Source organism: Athene cunicularia (genome assembly GCF_003259725.1).
Source record: "Athene cunicularia isolate RWA chromosome 2 unlocalized genomic scaffold, athCun1 chr2_part1, whole genome shotgun sequence".
NCBI classification, from domain to species: domain Eukaryota; kingdom Metazoa; phylum Chordata; class Aves; order Strigiformes; family Strigidae; genus Athene; species Athene cunicularia.
Genome location: NW_020799095.1, coordinates 69214030 through 69232222, shown reverse-complemented (window position 1 = coordinate 69232222; position 18193 = coordinate 69214030). Strand labels below are relative to the sequence as shown.

Here is an 18193-nt window from a genome sequence, read left to right as displayed (position 1 = left end):
TTTTTTTTTTTTTTTTTTTTTTTTTTTTTTTTTTTAAATCAAGAAATAGTAGTAAACCTCTCTTTTGTGAAAAGCAAATTTGAACAGCAAAAAAATTTTACTTGGAAGACTTGTCATTTATAATTTTTTTCTGTATTTAACCTTGGACAAACTTGAACTGAATTTTAATTCTATAATATTTCAAAAAGCTTGTTTAAAGAAAGATATTTGAGAAATACCATTTCTGTTTTCAACATTTCAGTTGGGAACCATTATCTATTCACATCTCTAATCTTGCCTTTCAGCCCTTCTTTGCTATGTTTATACAAAAGAAAGATATTTTTGGAACTGAAGATGCTTCATGACAATTAGATTAGACTACATTTGAATTTTATGAGGAGTACGATCTTTAATTTTATTTTGATTGAAGACATGGGAGCATATTTTGTTCTTTGTTTAGTTCTTGATTGGTGGAGGTGACACCAATAGGGCTATTTTTCTATACAGCAACTGAGAGAAACTTCTCATATTTTCTGCCCCATTTCTTCCAATCTTTGGTCCCCATCCAGCCGCAAGTATAGAGCTACCACGACAGGCTGCAGACCCTCTTTTAATGTAGCTAAAGCCATCAGCCATGAGACAATTGCTGCCATTTTGGTTTTCTCCTTGAAGTAGGTAACTTCATAAGGTGCCTCTCTATTTCATTAGAGGTCTGACTCCTGGCTTATGATGTCATGAACAGAATTCAAAACTCTGGCTAGGTTTTCAAATACTAGGAACTATTTAACAAGCTAGTAAAAATGGAAGTAAGAAGGAAGCTAAGTGCAGAAAAAGCTGCATTGTCAATGAGCCTCAGAAGAGCCTCCAGCTTAGCTGATTTAGGTTTTTTTAACTTATTTGCCACCATTTTGTAAAAACCAGGGATAAAGTTCTAATTCTTTAGACCATAATATGATGAAGAAAGTACTTTAAACAAACACCCTTGCTAGAGATTCTTATTCAAAACACAACAAAATATTTCCCTCTGTAAGTATAACTTACAGCTGTAAGTTATCCCTTAAAGGAAAAAGATGACAATACTTTCCATAAAGGTTTTTAAGAGTACTTGAAACAAACAAATGAGCTCTTAAAAATGATCAATTCTTAATGGATTCTTATCTCATCATTCCTTGTATTATAGATTCCTGTTCCTTGCTTTGTCTATTATTTCCAAATGAAATTGCCTAAAGCTGTTCATAATTTAATTGCCTAGTTCTGAACTAAGGATATAATTGGTAAATTGTCAATAATCTGCTTATTTCATAGCCTCCAGTGAAACACACACCACAGTGACCACACTTTATAACATGGTTTTGCAAATTAGTCGGCTATACCTTTGAACTTATAACGCAATCCTCTTTACAAATTCCTGCAACCATTGATCCATTTAGGAATTGTAAATGAGTATGTATATCTTGATGCTAAACTAAATAAAGCAACTAACATTTCAGGAATTACTTATTTTAAGTAGAAATACTAATCATATTCCCCATCCATTGGAACTATTTCACTCAAGTGAGATATTTTTGCATTATTTTCATAGTTCACAGAGAGAAAGACTGAAAAACAAGCAAGTGGAACAAAGGGATATTATAATATTTGCTACAAGAGTTAAGTAATAATTTATGCAAGAAAGATATGACATAGAAGAATTATTATGTCTTATTTTTGAGCATATTTATATAGCACAATTCCTAATTGTTATTAAAAAAGCAAGTTAACATGCATTATATTGATTTCAAAGCGGAAGGTTAAAGATTCAGTCACTGGTAGTTCAGTAAATGTGATATCCAAAAAATGGGTAAAATAACCCCAAGCAGACAGTAAACTGGGGAGGAAAAAAGCAATAACACCTCACTCCCCGCTGTTCCCCTACTGCAGTGAACTTTGTCCTCCCTGTAACAGTCTTTGGATGTCTCATCCTGTTGTTAAGGAAGACTGAAACCCTGAGTCTTAAGACACAATGGAGCATTGAAAGGATGAGCAGAACACCACAGAAAAGGTAGAAGATATTAGCATAACAATTTTGACTGTTTATTAATGAGGATTTTCTGTATTAATTAGATTACTTGGATACCTTGCAATAATTCTTAGCTTTCTATATGTGGTGAATTTACTTTTTCTTACAGTAAGACATCGAGAGCAATGCACTAGTTAAATATGTGTCCAGGTCTGAATACCACATTTCTAACATGTAAATAACCAGAAATGAGGCTAGAAACAAAGTATTTAGGAAAAAACCTGTTGTTTTTTGAGGAAAGAACAACTAACCTATTTGTGTAGTGTACAGGAAGGAAAAAAGATGAAGAAGATGGTAAGACTATAGTTTTCAGAAACTCTGTTAAAAATAAGAAACTATTCTCAATGAACACCACAGACAGTATAAGCAATTGTCCTCAATCACAACAATGAAGATTTAGATTAAGCATTAATAAAAACTTTCTATGCATTTGCAGGGGTAATTGGCATTTGAGATGAGATGTGACTAAAAGTTTAGAACAGTCTGAGTGAACTGCTTTCAGAAATGGGCTGCCTGCAGCTGCTGTGACCAGAGGATTTCTCAAGATCTTTTCAAGCTTCGTCCTGTAGAACACTATCCCATCTTTTTCCATGTCATTATTTCTCCTCATTATGTCTTCATATGTCTGGAGCTACTGTTACGAGTGGCCACCCTATTCTCCTACATATGAATATGTAGTATTCATTCCATCTCAACCAATTCTTTACCATTTATTTTATTTCATCTCAAAAGCAGCTGTAGATTTACTGTTGTGGGTTGAAAGCAACTTAAATTTTCTTGCTTCTCAGCCAACACAGCATTCTTTTCCATATCAAATGATAGTCCTAGCCACATGGTTCCCTCCGTTTTAGATAAGGTCTGTACCAGTCCTCTGAATCTCCCTCTGTCAGATTTTGGAGTTGCTTTTATCCCATCAATTATCTGCTATATTATTCCAGGTAGAAAGTGAATTTAACTCTTTCCTGCTCCATCCTGAATTCATCTCATATACTCCTTCCTAAATTATTATTATCTCCACTGTGTTTAGCCTATGGCCATGCTGCCTTTGAAAACATTCACATTCCATTATTAATAAACTTTTTTCTTTTATAAAGAAGATAGTTGTCTACTATTAAAAAAACAAAACCAAAAACACAACAAGCCAACAAACAAAAAACAAAACCAGAAAAACCTCAACAACCAAATCCAAAACCAGTTATAGCTTTTAATATTTGATTACACTTTCTTTTTCATTTAATTATTTATTTCATTAAAAAAAAAAAAATAAATAAACAAAACCAACGTCTCATAATTTAACAAAACTTCTAAACAAACCATTGTTCTGATATTTAAGATAGATGCTAGGGGAAGGGAAGAAAAGAGCTGTTGGTGGAGAGGAGGACAGTGACCTGTTCTGATGGAAAGCAGCAAACAACGTTCCAGAATATTGTTTTCTTTGAATAAGTATGGAGTGGGAGGAAAATAGGAATTTATCAGAGAAAATAAATCTATTTGCATCACTATAGTATTGTAATTTAGACACAAGAGTATATGCTAAAGAGATGTTATTAACACCTCTTTTTTTTTTTTTTTTTTTTTTTTCCCTTTATTCATTACATTCCATCTTTGAAATACCATGATTTTTCTGAAAATGGAAAGATCAGAAAATTCTGTCTGAATGTTGCCAAGAGCCAAAACTCGGAGATCATTGAATATCAAAACCTGGGGACTTAATACTTTCTCCTTGTACTGAAAGGTTTTCCTGAACAGGGTGAATTGTAGTGAATAATGCTCAACAGTTACAAAAAAGACTTTCTTTTCCTTCAGGGCAGGTGGAATTTTAAATCTCCTAGTTTTTGCTACCCAATGCTTTCACCTGCCAGCAAACTAAGCCTTATTAGAGAAACAGAATAAGTGCAAGACATGTGCCAAATATCTAAAAACTCACCATAATCTTATCAGGAGTTTATATCTTCAGCTGAGGCTGAAACCTTACAGCCTCAGAGAGCAGAGTCAGTTCAGTAAAGCATAAAGAACTGGGGCACTGAAAGACCGTGCCTGCTTACGAAACTGTGTAATTTAATAAAGTGTTCATTGATGTCTACACAGTGGCTCCTCAAACTTGTGTTAGTGCCTGTGCCTGCAGCATGGACAGTCCCATTCCTGCTAATTAGATGATAACAGGATTGCATTCTTTCTTAGCAAGCAGGAAGAAACAGAGACAACCATTTCTCATGTAAGCTCACAGTTGAAATATAAGAGAGAATCACATTTTAAGAAAGTTTGTTGAAGCATATGATTGTATCTCACACGTTTAGTAGAATAAAAGTGTAAGTATTGAAAAATGCAGTTTATTATTCACAAATCCCATAAATGTTGTATTTGGCATTAAAAAAAAAAAAAAAAAAAAAAAAAAAAACAAAACAACCCTTGAATGGCAAGAAGGTATATTTGCAATGCATTTTAAATATGAGTTTATAGACCAAAGCAAAAATGTCGTTATGGGGTGAATGCAGTTTTTGGGTCAGAATGACCTGAAACCGTGGGTGTGGGGGTGTGGGGGTGTGTGCAAAGTAGGAAGTGGTAATATAATGTATTATACTGGTTTGCTACGGTTGGATAAAATAATAATTTCTTCAGCACTAGTGAGTCAGAATTACAGACCCTCCTTTATAACTTGTAAGTTATTTAAAATGTTAAATCATGTTCAGAAACCTCTTAAGAGTATACTATGTATATGTATAGTGCATTATGATCTGTAGTCTAACTTTGTACCATCTACAGTGCACTGCAACAAGATGAAGTACTGTAGATCAGGTATTCACTTTATGCACTATAATATATTATATTTTCTATGCAAGGGGTACAATGTACGCATGATGATAAGAGCTAATTAGAAGATCACATCCTACTTTTCCCATTTAGTACTTGCTTTGAAACAGTACTCAGCAGGCTGCAACTGACATCTTTTAAAAATTAGTTTTACACCAGGAGTAACTGTAAAGACCTGCAATTCACATTGTAAAAATTCACCTTTTTTGCATATTTCAGTAATGAAAAGGATGTATCATGACTAGTTCTGAAAAGAAATATCTGCTCTTAAGTAGCACATTAGCCTTACAATAAGGCATCACATATGGGCATGATAAACTGCTGATGGACATGTGTCAAATAGAAACTTCAGAGGTAAGGAAATTTTCTCTTAAGAATGTCTCTGTATACTGTAAAACTTCACCAGCACTGTAATTATGCTGACACTCAGACACTTTTCACACTCAGTATACATATACTGGCACTACTGTAAAAGAACATAGAGGTAGACATTGATCAGATAAAAGAAATTATGCATGTTCTGACTCTGGACTCCACACTTGTATCAAGGCTATTCTGAATGCTTCCTGAAATATCTGTATATTTCTATGCTTTATACATTATCTGTTACTGTCTATCTTCAAGGTAAGGGAGATTAGGCCAACAAAGCAGATCCTATTGGACTAACAAGCTTAGCTGGAAAAGTCAGATATAGTTGTGGATTTCAGAAATATTCTCTGAGCAAATCTGATGATATTTAAGAACACAGAACTTTGACTTGTCTTTCAGGGTTGCTGGTTATACAGAGATATATGTTGGTTTGGTGGTGTTCCGTGTGCTGTAGCTTAATGGTTTTTGATGTTGACTATAGCATCTGAGAAAATGGTAACAGTATAGGTCTATTATGGAGATAGTGTGAAGACAATTACTGAATTTGTGGTGAAAGCCAATAATGAAGTGCCCACTTTTCCCATCCAGATGTAGAACAATGCTTCAGAAAACAATTACTTTAAAATTATTATTTCAGGGAAAAAAAAAAAAAAAATCAATGTACTGAAGAACACTTGTGGTACCCACCTCAATAATATGAAGGGGAACTCTTCCTGACAAGAACACTCATCTGGAAAAAAAGATCACTGAATTCTACATATGTTTTTTCCCCTAATGTGGCACATTTCACATACTGTGCTGTACTCTTTTCTGATAAATACATGGGTGGATATCAGCCACTTTGCTCTGGAATGAACTTTACACAGGTAATACTGAAGTGCTACGCCAAGCTGCCACAGTTTTTTCAAAATAGTCATTCCATCTCTGATCTTTCACTCCTGATTTTCAAGGGAAACCAACAATCTTTTCAAAGATAAACCTGGAACATAACTTCAAAACTCAGCTGGAAGCCAAAAACAATGGGCTCAAATGAGTTTCTGGTTTTATTGAACTTTATAATCTCTCTCACTTATCTTCTAACCTCTGTATGTCTGCAGATTATAACCTACCTAAGTCTCTCCTTCCTTTGAGAGAGAAATATCTTTTTTTCCTCTTCAGCACCTTTCCCATACTAGTCTATTTCATTTGTGGCAACTATATGTATGTACATGTATTTTTCTTTACAAAGATCATGTAATTCATAGCTAATTAAAATTAGAGAAATTATCTTCAACATTTTAGTCTTTTGTTAGTCCACTTTTTCTATTTCAATCTAAAAAAGGGCATGTATGCTTAAAAGAATGTTGTGGTTTGTTTGGGTTTGGTTTTTTTGTTTTTTTGTTTTTTTTTTTTTTTTTTTTTTTTTTTTTTTTTTTTTTTTTTTATATATTTACTTCATTAAAAAAAAGCTATAGCTCATCTGCAAGTCCTTGGATCATTAGTTACAGAAACACTAACAGTCTTTATGGCATTCATTACTGCTTCATCCAAGATGCAGACAAGGAATATACTCTTTTCTGATACTCTACAGAGCAACAATAATAAAATATTATTCTGTTATTCTCGACTGTATGAATAAGAAACTCAAATAAAGACAATGTGATCACCTGAGACTGCAGAGCAAGTATGTGACAAGTAAGTAGTCAAATTACATCTTTTGAAGTCTCAAGGTACAGTACTGAGTGGTCTTCCATTTATCCTCTTCGGAGAGGCTTCTATTCTGTATCCTCTATCCTGTTTCAAGCCTGTTTGATGAAGTCATCAAGTTTATGAATAGTAATGGCTTACTGTCAGTCAAGTGAAATCATTCAGCTGCTCAGATTGAGGTGTGTGTGGTAGACAAGAAAAAAAAAAAAATAGTAAGCTCTTACCTGTAGGATAAAGTTATGCTCTGAAGAGCTATAAATACACTGAAATTATTATAGCTGTATAACTCAAGTAATAGAGCATTGACATAATTGAGTGTGGACTGGTGAGCAACTAGAAAATGGAATAACAAGCAGAATCTCCTTACTCTGTGGGAAGACTAACAGTGTTTTACAAAAGTTATCTATGCTATTATGTGAGAGAGAATGTGCAGACAAGAAGTGTCCATATGTCACTTTCAAATATGAATAAATTGAATTTAAAACTTGGTGCTAGGTGTCATTAATGCTTGGGAGACTACATCTGAAAACATGAAGTTGGTAACCTATTAAAACATAATTGTCAGGGGCAGATAAATAACGAAGAATGAATCATACAGTGTATAAGGAACTGTTAGAGAGATATACAGGACAGACATTGTTCTCCAGAAAGAAGATGCTGAAAACTGAAAACACTGAAATAGGTAATGCTTCTTAGGTACAGGTATCCAAAAACTATCTGCTTTTCTGCCCCAAATAAAAAAAAAATTGTGCCAGATGAAGTACTGAGTGAAGTTTCGTGAGTAAGCTTAAGCAGGCCTTATCTTCAAAAGATGTGAGATTTGAGGTATATTCAGGAATTTGTAATTCATTTGTAATTAGTGCATGAGTGGTTGTATCTTGGAGGTCTAAGCATGTTCACAGTGTCTGGCAAATGAATAGTTAGACAGTACATATATTTGCAAACAGGAAAAAGTGGAAAGTGAGAGGGAAAAAAAAAAAAAACAAACTGTAGAGAATCAGCATCTTCCATTTCTTAATCTCCTGTCCTACCTCAAAAATTTGTTTAGCAGCAAGTAATGAACTAACAACATCCATGGTGTACAGCATGAAGATACTCCAGAGTAATGACATTTGCGAGGAGAGGAATCAGGCAGCAAGCAAGAAAGAAGCTCTGACTCATTTTAGAAGGAATAATTATCCCATATTGGTATGTGTGCATATTATTTGTTTTAGCCTGGGAAGTCAAGATCTTCCAGCTTTAAGTGAAAGTGAACTGACACGGTGATTGGACTTAAGAAAGCCTGGAATAATACCATGTGATGATAAACAAACATTCCTAAAAGAGCTGTAAAGGGGAGAAGACAAGAGAATGTCTGGGAAATTTCCCAGATCTTGACATTCATCTGAGATATTTTCTGGTGGTCTGTGCAGGCTGTCTGAAGGAGGAAAGATGACAGACAGGTCCTTAAGAAAAGTCTACTGGATTTGAGGTCTTAAATTTAAATTTTGAATTTATTGTCATGGCCAAGCATTCAATTAAAAACAAAAACAAACGAACAAAAAAAAAAAAACAACCAACCAAAAAACACCACCCAACCAAAAAATAAAAAAGCAAAAGCTTCATGTACAGTTGTAGTATTAAATTTTCTTTTCTTTTCCTCCAGTTTGTCCTATATCATGGCATCAAGCCCACTAAGTGCAGGTTATATATTGTAAAGTACTAACTTTAAAAATTGTTAATACAAGAAAGAAGGATTTGTTTAAAAGGTAGTTTTGTTTGGGATTTTTTTCCCTCCAACATATTTTCTCTGAAGTGTGACTTCATTAACTCCAGAATCATTCACAAATTCAGTACAGATGGCAGCTAATCAGGCAGAGATGTTAACCGATGCCATTCTCCAGAAGACCGTTCTGATCACCAGGTCTTGGGATCTCTCACGGCCCCTTTCATTGAAATTATTCAACACAGTAGACTTTTTCATAGTTGATAAAACATAGGAAAAAAAAAAAAAAAAAAGTAAGATTAAATGGCAGCTGCCCAGTAATCATGTCATTCAAGGAGGATACAGAGGAAGAAAAATCAAAGCCAGGCAAGGTTTTATATTATAGTTGTTGCTAATTTGCATTCTGGCAATCTTTCACTGCTCTTCCCTTCTGCTTGCAACACAAATTAATATCTCCAGGAACCACACAAAACCCCTGAATAAAACTGTGCTTTCATCAATCATTTCTGAGGTGCTAACACATTTTGAAAACATTTTGAGACTTGCAAGACCTAATTTTTCATACAACTATCACAAAACCCTCCAATTACCCATGAATTTCAGGCGAACCTCATTGCTCTATTTAGGGAATTCAAAACTGAAGTGCTCTAAACCTGTGGACAAATGAACAGGTTGGTCGTGGTCCTTCTGACAGATAAGATTGTCCTCCTCCTTTTTCTCAGCTCCAATGACCCCTAATACTACTCTGAAGTGATCATCCAGCAGACTATAGTAAACTCTTTGACAGTACCTAACAGAACATAACCTCCATTGGGCACTTTTTTTTTTAATTTTGGGGGTGGGGGGTGGGGTGGGTTTGATAACAGAATGTCATAGAGTATCATCTGCGTAGTAAATTAACTTTAATTTGTAACATTCTGTACTGAAGAGAACAAGGTTTCAATATAACTAACAGATAATAAACTTCATAAACAATTTCTTTACTAGATACAATGCAGTCATAAAAGGAATTTTCTTTTACTGTGGGCTTTTGGTATTTATAAAACAATGTTTGGAAAGTGAGAACTTAGGTAAGGATTACTTTGGTGACAGATGTTACCTTTTTGTTCTTACAACAGTTTTTGGCCAACCAAACTGCCAAACTGGAACACTGGAATAAAGTGAATTGGCAATCGGCAGATGAGACACAGCAGTTGCTGGAGACTTTTCATCTTTTTCACTCAAAAGAAATGAGAAATTCACCCTTTGGACAAAAACTATGATTGAAGGAAAGGAAGAAAATAGTCATATAAGCAAAACAATGTTCCGTAATTATTTTTTAAATTAATTAGGAACTAAGAATAACATAAAAATGTCAAGATGAAAAAAAGCTGGAGGAATACAGATACAACTGGACTTTTTGATAGATTTCAGTGTTATGCTGGTTTCTTTCTCAACTGAATTCTACGAGATAACAGTGAAAGACTTAGTAGTCAGTATTACAAAATTGGAGCTCTTCAAACATTAATGGATTTATCACAAGTGTTATCTGAGAGGTAGCTGGACAGCTGATAGAATTTTAAGTTATCCAGTTCTGGGTGTAGTTACTTGTTTATTTTGTTTCTACGTATGTATGAATAAACTTTGCAGACATAAGGATAATATACAGCAAAGTGCATAACAGTGGGAATATTATACAAAGATAGGAAAATATCTGTTCTGAAGGGAAAGAGAAAACAAAAAAAACATTCAAGACTTTGTTTTGGTTTTTTAATTTATATTTTATTATTAATTCTGTTCAATATTCTGTTTCAAGAAAATCCTCGTCCATTCTGTTTCTCTGACAAGTCCCCTCTGATCAATTGCACTTCATTTGTTCTTCTGGTTTTTAGTTTTTCTTTTCCCTTCTGTATCGTTAAAGTTACAGATTCCTTTTACATGGCTGTTGAAGATTTGTAAATTAGCAACCAATACTAACTATTCAACCAATAATGACCAGCCCTCAATGGCCCTTGTGTCACATCCAGCAAGATTATCTTTTGCCTAACAACTCTCTTCAGTCCAAACAGAAAATGCAATGCTGAAAGGGCCTCTACTAGGAAGAGTCTTTGCCTTTCCACATCAATTCTAAAGTGACGATGAGTCTTTCTATTTTGCTCAAATGATTCTACAGCTGTACCCACAACACCCAGAAAAGAAAATGCAAACTCTATATATTGTAACATTTAGCTATCAATCAAACAACTAAGACTGCAAGACAACTTAAGGATACTCTATTACTATAGTAAGGTAGCTATCATGGTCTAGTGAAAATGGATTCATATGTTATAGGGTTATCCAACTCCTTTTATTAGACAACAAGTAGTTTAAATTAAAATTATTTATTTCCACAAATACAATTACCTACAAATATATATTAAAAAATCCTGATACATTCTGGTGTAGGATTACATTTATCCCAGTAAAATTCAATTATTTATAACAATATACATGATCTACTGTGAGTTTTGCCTAAAGAAAGATTTTTTTAAGATGCATGTAGTATTTATAAAATTTTCCAATTAACTCCTTTTTCTTTTTGGTATTTTGAATCTAATATGAATAAATTATTATTGTAATTGGAAACCAAATTTTTGTAGCTTAATTATAACAAAGTCAATTAGTACTCAAAACATAATTCTGTGTGAAAAAAATGTTGTTTCTTTGTATTTAATGTGACTGAGTAATAATTGTACATGAGAATTAGAAGACATTTAGATTATTGTAATTCTTTACATCTTTCAATTATTACCTAGTCTCCATTTTTTTAAATTTCTTTTTAGAATTAGGGACTGTTTCATCACAATATGCACAGCTAATAATTTGAGGGTTTGTTTTTAAACAACAGCCTTTTTTCAAACTGAAAAATTATCAATGACTAATGATGTATTGATCTTCAACATTTACAGGGTACAAAGCAGATTTTTCTACAAAAAACTTTTAAAGTGTTTTTACAGGGACTTATCCATACCATGTGCCGTACTATATGCAAAATCTTAATATTGCTTCTGAATGAGTGATGTTGTCTTAGGCCATATGTACACATTTTTTTCTACAGAATATTCTTCTGTAAACTTACCAAAGCTCTAGAACAGAAAGTGAGGAGAAATCTCTCTTGTAAAGATCACAACTATGTAACCATGAGGAGACTGCAGAAAAATAATTCACTAATTGCAAGAGTCAACAGCCTACTCAAACAACATGTCTACTCAGTGATAAACAGACTTCCATCCCATCCTGTCCTCATAAATGAAAAACTAATGATGTAAATACCACCTAGTTTCCTGAGAAGGCTGCCTTGAACAAATGTGTTATTCTTAGGACAACTGGTATTTGATAGCTCTCCCATATTTAAAAGCAAACCCCTTCAAATCTGCATATGTGAAATATATATCAATATATGGGGCATATAACCAAGATATTTTACTTAGAATTTCTTGATACTCTAAACTAATAGCTTGGACAGAAACAAAATGTTTCTGAAAGACAATTAATACTTTAAAATATTCACTCAGCTATGGCAAAAACCAAAGAAATCTCATCACTTATTCCCACTAGTTGCATAGCAACAATAAGCTAGAACGCAATTCACTTCCCCATTGTATTTGTTTTGGCTGGAATAGAGTTAATTTTCTTCACAGTAGCTCCTATAGTGCTGTGTTTTGGATTTATGACCAAAACAGCGTTGATAACTCAGGAATGTTTTGGTCATTGCTGAGCAGCGCTTACACAGTCGAAACCTTTTCTGCTTCTCAGACTGCCCTGCTAGTGAGTAGGCTGAGGGTGCACAAGAAGTTGGAAGAGGACACAGTCAGGACAACTGACCCCAACTGACCAAAGAGGTATTCTATTCCATATAATGTTGTGCTCAGTAATAAAATCTGGGGAAAGGAAGAGGAAGGGAGGACATTTGTAGTCACAGCATTTTTCTTCCCAAATAGCCATTAACGTGTGATGGAGTCCTGCTTTCCTGGAAACAGCTAAACATCTGCCTGCCAATGTGAAGTAGTGAATGAATTCCTTGTTTTGCTTTGCTTGTTAGTGCAGATTTTCGTTTGCATTTTAAGCTATGAGTTTTCTCACTTTTATCCTTCCCTTTCTGTCCACTATCCCACTGTAGGGGGAGTGAGGGAGCAGCTGTGTGGTGCTTAGCTGACTTCCAGGGTTAACACATAGCATCCATCCATTTTTTTTCCCTTACAGAAAGCTATCTTAAATAAAGGTAATCTTCCAGGATAACAAGAACCAGATGGCCTGTATATTTTTACCAACAAATTCCTTCAAATCTCTTGCAGAGAGGGAAGCACTATAGAAGATCACAGAACTATTTGTAATAGACTCGACATAACATTCTTGGGTTACAAAGTCATCATGAAAATCTGAATCTCATATCTTCTACTAACACTATCATCTAAAAGCTGGCTAAGAAATAAATCCACAGATACAAATACAAGAGTACACATACAGATACAATATACTTAGATACCTCTGCAAAAAAATATTCCGGGAAGTGTCAATATAGGACATATTGACTGCCTGTGGTCAAAAATCACTCCAGGGGAAGCAAGTCCATTTCCATCAAAAGTATACCATGACTTAATTAATAGCTAAAAATTACTGTTTTATCTAATCTGCCTTGATATTTTCACAGAATGACATCCAGCTTCTCACTTCTGGAAGGCTTTTGTCAGGCTGAATCTATGTCATACTGCTACAAACATTATTTGTTGCACCTGCCAAGAAACATGCATAGACCCGGTGCTAGAATCAGCATAGGAAGAAGCAATGCTGAACATTTAAAGCTTCTTATTCTTGTTTAAGGCTTGCTTTATAGTAAAGCAAGCAAGCAATTGTAAGTAGTTCAGGACTTTAGACAAACATAGGAGAAAGGTTATTTGAGGTCCTACATCCATTCATTAGTCCATAAAAACAGTGTTTCCAAACTGGATTTAAAAGTGATTCTTAACAGGCTGTAAAGGTTGCATAAATTAAATGGCAATATATCCCACTGACTGTTTTTTGCTTATGACTCCTTCCATTTACTTCTGCAATTTCCATCCAGTGTTATTCATGAGTTGCTTGCTCTAGCCTATATTTTGAACATGGATTTTCACTGGTATGTTAGCTATCCTTTCTTTTCCTAACATTTTCATTTTATCCCTGGCATTTCTTTTGGTCCTCTTCCAAACACCTGTTTCAGAAAGGCAGGCTAGCATAATAATCTAACATCAATGAAAGTGTTATATTTATGTTACTACAAGAATGTCAAGGATCTGTTCTCAGTTTCAGCAACAATAAGTCAGCTACTTCAGTGACTGAAGTGTATTTGCTGAAGATACTCACTGGTGTCACTCAGAGCACAATGTGATATATATTTAAAGTGTATATTACCATACTTAAAGAAACTATGGGGATTTTTTCCTAAGTGATGTGAAACACAGAACTACAATGTTATTATATATATAGACACATTAAAAAAAAACTTAGAGAAAATGTCTAGCGATGATTTCCTCCCTCTCCTTTAAACACTATTATAAAATAAAATAGACCTATCATCTCTAATAATTGTTGTATGAGTGAAGATTGAAGAACTCAAGTGTAAATTTTTCCTGTGCCTAAGACCAAATCTTCCAATTTGCAACGTCTTCATCACATTACTCAGTTCAACTCTTTAAGAAAGACAGCTCTATGATAGTGAAGAACAAAACCAAACAAAACCACAATGAATACACCAGTTCTAGAAGACAGACAGGTTTTTAAAAAATGGCCATACTCTGAATATGATATAAAGTCATTTTCACACTGTTGAAAGTTTTCCACCTTTCTGGCAACTTGTGAGGTAAGACATCAAACACCATCTTATGGACAATGAGGTTAGCAAGAAGTTATGTGTCACAGAGCAACTAGATTTCATCCTCACTCCTGACAGATGCTCCATGTGTGTCCCTTCTTCTGGTCTGTAATTGGACAGGAGCCTCTTCAAAGTCTCTGTGTCTCAGTGTTTTCCCAAATCCTGTTCCACAACTTTTTCAAATTAATTTTGAAACTTTCTTTCCCAAAAGCTCTACTTACGCAAACTGATGAGGCCTTCTACAAATGTTCATTGGTACCAGGGTATGCAAGAAAGAAAACATCAGTTCTATAGAATAATATTCTGGAAATAACTTAATGACTGAGAATATCATCTGGAATGCTATGGCTTTCTCACTTAGGGAACATTTTTCATTGAGCTATTATATAAAGATGAATTCTTTCTTATGGGACCTGAAGAGAAATAAGGTAGGAAGATTCAGTTAAGATAAAACATGTATATACTAACATAACATAAACTAACATACTAACATAAACATGTAATTTAAGTATAAACAAGAAATATCTGGAAACCAGTCTAAGGCAAGGAGGATAAAAAGAACCAGTGACAGCTAGTCAGAAAGGATGAAGGAGGTACTACAATAGTCACCTATCTAGGTATCTACAGATGTCTTTGACATCTGTACATTAATATGAAAATCACAGTGAGTAAACCATTAAAAAAAAAAGTGTCTTGAAGTCCTTTGTTTTAAAATCTGACAATCATATAATAAACATAATAGAGATCTGGTGAAGTATAGAATTGGAAGATTATGATAATATTATGTGCAGGAAAGACAGGAAGACCAAAGGATGAGGTAGCTTTTGAAATAAATTGTATGGCACAAACAAAAGTTTTCTACTGAAAAAATTGGGTAGGAAATACAGTAAAAAACAGAGTTTGGCTAAGCCCCTCTTGTTTAAATCAAAGCATAGGGATACAAGCATGTCAAAAGTAAAAAAAAAAAAAAAAAAAAAAATTGTATTGTTAAACGAGTATAAAGGAATAGCTGGCAAAGAAAGAGGTAAAATGGACAATGTCAAGGCACAAAATGAGAAGTCAGAGACATCTATGCTGAAATAATTCTGTGAGAGCATTAGTGTCACACACTGTTTATAAACAAGAAACTGTTCATAAAGAGGATGTCTCAAACAACTTGAGTGGGATGCCCTGGGGGAGAGAAGTGGACCAAGCTCTGTGGAGGTGGGGCAGTGGGCCATTTCTCTTCCCCTCTCTCCTGTGGTTGCCCAGAGACAGAACTTGCCTAACTGTGCAGGTACAAGCCAGAGAAAATAAGAACCTGCTGGAACAATCTATCGCACACATGTAGGAAAGGCAATACCACACATGCGTCTTTGTTGATCCACCACCTACAGGCCAAGCTGGCTACTCTGAGACAACGTGGGATCCAAGGGTGGTGATTTCCCTTATTCCTATCCCCTCCTCATCTCTTTTCTCTTTCTACTCTCTCTCTCTTTCTCACATATATTCATGTGTGTAAGTTTTGTAGGAGTTGAATTGCAGTCGGTTGTTTGTTGACAGGTCTCATTGCCAAAGTGCCTCCAGATGGTTATCAGTTGATTGTTGCTAAATTTTCTCCATTCACTTACTAAAGTGGTCAGTTAATAAAGTCCCCAGCACAGTTCTCCTCTGAGTCATTGTGGTGACTTGGCCCACCCTGAGGCTCTGGAGACATAGTGCTTTGATAGATAGAATGAAGGAATTTGGAGGATGCAGTGTCTTTTCTCAACAGTATTGTTTCTAAGAGTAAATTTAGGGCAGGTATCTAATACAATTAATATAGGCAGGAAGGTGTTATGATCTCAACATTAAACAGGAAAAAGAATAAAGATTAACTGAAGATCTTAGTTGAGACTGGTCAGCCTTTGCAATCCTATTAGCTGTGTAAGAAGTTGGGTTTGCAACCAAGAGTCATGAGACATTGGAGAAATCCATAAACAATTTCTAGGTGGGAATTGATATGATCTCCTGAAGGGGATGGAATGACACTAGACAAGGTGTGTTTCTATGACCTAGGCAACACAGTTATGTGACTCTTTCAGTGACAAGACATTCAGAAAACCCCTCAATCCAAAACCAACACATTCGTGTGTTGATGAAACGAAACCACCTCAGCCTGGGTATCAGGCATGTTCAAGACCACATACTGTTCACTACAAATTACAGGTTTTTAAAGTACTAAGCCTAATCAATTTACTACTAGTACAGAACCTGAATTGGCTAAAGCAGTTTCAGAATAATTAGTCATTCTATTATTTAAATGTATATTTTCCACTCCAATTCCATTGTAATTTTTTTCTATGATTAAATTATCATCATGCTATTTAGACAGAGAAAAAAAATAAAATCACTAAATGTCAACCATCTTAATGCTAGTAAACCAAACAGATCATTGAATATGGTTCAATAGCATTATCTAGATCCAAAAAACAAATTTATATATAATGAGGATTACTACCTATAAAGTATATCTTCTCTACTCAGGCAACAATGGGAAGGGGGCAGTTAAACTACTAATCCATTTTTGAACACCCAACCTTGAGAAGTGTGAAGAAGTCAAGGTAAAAGAGCAATTGTCATGATCATCTTGGCACAGGTGAACAAACTGGTGCTACTGGGTTGTAACAGACAAGTGTGTGAGAGGGGAGAACAAGTTTCAACTTTCAAATATGTAAGACTCCTGTAAAAGAGACAGGGGATAATCTGTTATCCATGTCTACTGAATATGACAAGTAGTAATGATTGAGATAATTTGTGGCTGGGGAAAAAAAAAAAAAAAAACCAAACAAAAAAACAACCATAAAACCCAGTCCAGTGAATGAATTTTTTGGTAACTGATGATAATTAGATCTACAGACAGAACTAGCACACATTTACATAGTACAATTCGTCTCTTAAGACTGTCTTGAAGATTAACTTTCCTTCCCACCTCTATCCATCCTTAACTTTCTAAGTGCTATACCCAGAAGATCAACCCTGAACTTTATTTTATTTACACTGAAAAAAAGTAATAAAAGGTTATTTTATAATATATAATTTCAGATATCTTTCACTTTCACACAGTAACTGAACAAAGTAGGAGAACCAAATTTTTTGAGCCAATCTTAATCATACAGACCCTATATTGTGAAATAAAAGATAATATAACATTCTGTTAACCTAGATTTAACATAAAATAAGTAATATTTTCAGTCTGGCTTCCACAGCCCTCTAAGGATTAAACATAATTTGAAAAACTAAATGTCTACTCATATTTTGCTTAGTAGTAGTAGCTCACCCTACATTTTCTTTTTTAGAGTTGTCAGTTTAGACTACTGGATTTTCAGAAGTACCTTTTAACATCACTGAAAATGGGAAACATAGCCCAAGGGCTGGAACATACAATGGTTAATGCTAGGAAAGGAAGATGGAATGATTCCAAGTATGCAGAAGAAATGCTGTCTGAAAGAGGACAAGCAGCATGAAAACTGTAATCACACTGCTATTAAGGATGACCTGTCTCCAATATGATGTTTGATTCTTTTAGATATTTCAGCCATTTCAAATCACACTTAGCTCTAATGTGGTATGTCATTTATCATCAAACATAAAATGTTATGTTTCCAGAGAGATTGTGGTGGGAAACAGAGGAAACAAATCAATATTTTTTAATTTAGAGAAAATTCTTTAAAAAAAAAAAAAAAAAAAGGCCCAT

General features: G+C 34.5%; 1 protein-coding gene across 6 annotated transcripts in view; it reads right to left on the bottom strand.

Annotated features, from left to right (window-relative positions):
* The window catches only part of CDH10 (cadherin 10), a 103564-nt gene that overhangs the window by 68113 nt on the left and 17258 nt on the right, over positions 1-18193 (bottom strand). The window contains exon 2 of one of the 6 annotated variants that reach the window (XM_026842151.1): positions 17037-17179. The exons of 3 other annotated variants lie outside the window; for them this stretch is intronic. The gene's annotated coding sequence lies outside the window, so the exon portion shown is untranslated. Of the gene's footprint in view, positions 1-3965; positions 4046-9708; positions 9790-17036; positions 17180-18193 lie in introns of those variants that run through there. 2 more of the 6 variants (XM_026842152.1, XM_026842150.1) reach the window with 2 other exon arrangements.